This window comes from Bubalus kerabau, chromosome 3, assembly GCF_029407905.1.
Source record: "Bubalus kerabau isolate K-KA32 ecotype Philippines breed swamp buffalo chromosome 3, PCC_UOA_SB_1v2, whole genome shotgun sequence".
NCBI lineage: Eukaryota > Metazoa > Chordata > Mammalia > Artiodactyla > Bovidae > Bubalus > Bubalus kerabau.
Genome location: NC_073626.1, coordinates 170,575,780 through 170,579,079, shown reverse-complemented (window position 1 = coordinate 170,579,079; position 3,300 = coordinate 170,575,780).

Sequence of the window (3,300 nt, the reverse complement as noted above, 5' to 3'; positions counted from 1 at the left end):
CTAAAGTGGCTTTGTGATTTCTATATCAATCTATTATAACATTGATTGTGTGTTTAGTCAGTCATGTCTGGTTCTTTGCAACCCTTTGTACTGTAGCCTGCCAGGCTCCTCTGTCCATGAGGTTTTTCAGGCAAGAATACTGGAGTGGATTGCATTTTCCTCCTCCAGGTCATCTTCCCGACCCAGGGATTGAACCCATGCCTCCTGTGTCTTCTGCATTGCAGACAGATTATTTACCTGCTGAACCATCTGAGAAGCCCTATAACGTTGATTAGGGAACTTAAATTACTCTGCACACCTGAAAAAAAAACAAGTTTCTAAAACAAAAAGGACGCAGACCTGTCTCATGATCATGGTAACCACAATGATATACCACCATCTCTGCAGTGCTCTGCGATGACCAAGTGTTCTTTCTAAGGACATAGCAGGCCATTCCATTATATTTGCAAAGTCTAAATTCCATGCTTCTTCTTGAAGTTTGCCCAAAGTTTTACCTAAAAACTTATAAAAGACTAACACATCTTTGAGTAATGAGGTCGAAAATAAAGTTGAATCACTTACATAATGTACATATTTGAAAGGAAGGGGATGTGGAATAGCTATGCCCTTATGCAATTACAACAAACTCAGGAAAACAAGCCATTGGCAAATAATTTTCCTTTCTTCTTAACCTCCTCTAGTTTATGTGGCTTTGGAGAGGTGCATAAAATCACAATCACTGTTTGTAAAATGTTCCATCTGTTCCTGCCTCTTATTCCCCCACTTGAAGACTAAATCCTTTGGCTTCCCAATTATCCTCAGTATCCAACTGTGATGATGGCAAAGGAGATGGTAGAAGAAGGATGAGGAACTAAGAAATGGCAATTGAGTTTTCATCAAAATATGTCTAGTAAGAAATATATGTAGAGAGAGAGGTGCAGAAAATCTAGACAATATTATAGGAGGTTCATAATTATTCCAGCTTCATTTGCATATATTGGCTTCCAGGTGAATTTGTTCCTTTGTATAATGTTTCTCTCCTATGTATGCTACTGCTGTTAAGTCACGTCAGTCGTGTCTGACTCTGTGCGACCCCATAGACGGCAGCCCACCAGGCTCCTCCATCCCTGGGATTCTCCAGGCAAGAACACTGGAGTGGGTTGCCTTTCCTTCTCCAATGCATGAAAGTGAAAAGTGAAAGTGAAGTCCCTCAGTCGTGTCCGACTCCTAGCGACCCCATGGACTGCAGCCTGCCAGGCTCCTCTGTTCATGGATTTTCCAGGCAAGAGTACTGGAGTGGGGTGCCGTTGCCTTCTCCGCTCTCCTATGTATAGAAATCTGCATATATTGACTATGATATATAAGAAGAAAGAGACCTAGCATATGTCAAGTAGCCACTGTGTTAGGAATCATATACACATTATACTTTAGGAGGGCTTCCCAGGTGGTGCTATTGGTAAAGGACCCTCCTGTCAAACCAGGTAGATGTAAGAGATGTGGGTTCTATCCCCAGGTTGTGAAGATACCGTCGAAGAGGGCATGGCAGCACACCCCAGTATTTTTTCCTGGAGAATACCATGGACAAAAGAGCCTGGTGGGCTACAGTCCATAGGGTCCCAAAGGGTCAGAAATGACTGAAGCAGCTTAGCACACACAAGCACACTTAATCTCTCCCACAGCATTCTCAATTTTAGGATGAGGGAGATAAGCCTTATGGATGCCAAGTCAAATGGCCAAGATTACATGAACTAAATAGTAGGATTGGGAATGAGACCAGACTGTCTAATATTGTGGTTCATGCTCTTTCCACTATACTACCCTGCCCCTACTAGTGAGTGGCAGCTTCCCATGAGAGTGAAAAGCTCAGGACCTTATAATAAGACACATGAATTTGAATCCTAAGCCTGCCATTTTCCAGTGTGTGATTTCTGGCCAGTTACCTCTCTGAACGCTTCCTTTTCTGTAAAATCTATATAATAATGAAGTCTAGCATACAGGTTTATTGTGATGACTGTGCCATAATGTATTTAAACTATTCAGCATATTAGTTGTGTACTTAATAATATAAGCCATTTAGTCAGATATATCCTTAAAGAAAGAAACATACATCAGAATAAGGCTGGTCCATTGTAAGAGGTCCCACAACTCTAAAATTCTTAATGTTAAATTTTATAATCAACCCTAATTGGTTGAATCAGATTTGTACCCAAAATAACTTGGAAGGAAAATGTTTCTATGGGCCAGAAACATTTCTATTGTACTGCTTTCTAAATTTCTTTATTTGCAGATGGTGTAGCCCTCACATGTAAAATACCATCTATGAACAAGGAATAGGGGATAAAGACAGGACCACAAAATCGATTTGTCCCAAACTCATTCTCTAGTGTTTTGCTCTTTGTTGTTGTTCAGTCAATAAATTATGTTCAACCCTTTGCAATCTGATGGACAGTACAGCAGTCTTCCCCATCCTTCACTGTCTCCTAGAGTTTGCTCAAATTCATGTACACTGAGTCAATGATGCTAGCCAACCATATCATCCTGTTCTTTCCTTAAGTTCCAGTTATATTTGAAATAGTTTCCCCTTGATATCTGTGGGGGATTGGTTCCAGGAGTCCTGATGGGTAATAAAATTCACAGAGGCTCAAGACCATCATGTAAAATGTCTCAGTACAATGAATACAGTGCAGCTTCCATATGTCAGAGTTCCTCATCCTCAGATTCAACCAACTATGATCTGAGGATACAGAAGGCCATTTGAGTACGTTTCTTTGAAGCTAAAGGACATCTTGCCTTATTTATTATATGATTATCTTCTAAAATGTTTATAGGTTAACAAAACTGTTGAGCCTTATATGTTTATTTTGAAATGTATACTTGCCTATATGGCTTCAAGCTACTTCTTCAAAATCAGTATACATTAAACACTTAAGTTGCAAAGAATAATTGATTTACTTCTTGAAGTTGTTAGTCTGAGAAGACCTAAGACTACAGAAAAGACAATAAAGTGCTATACCATCTCACGAAACTTCTAAATCAATGGCAAGTTAGTTAATTTTTCCACACCAGAACTCCTCTATTTTCTGCTTATAGAAATAGAAGGGACACCACTCATACCCCTTATAAAAGACGCAAGGAATAAGAAAGAGAGAATTTTCATATTTCAAGTGTCAATTACCTAGGATTAGTGCAAATAACAGCTATAGGTACTGCTTTAACAAAAGCGCTGTGAGATTGAGTTCAGTTCTCCTTCCCAGTAATTAGCATCTGTGTGACTTCAGGCAAGTTACTTAAACTCTAAAACAATTTCCTGAGATGTAAATT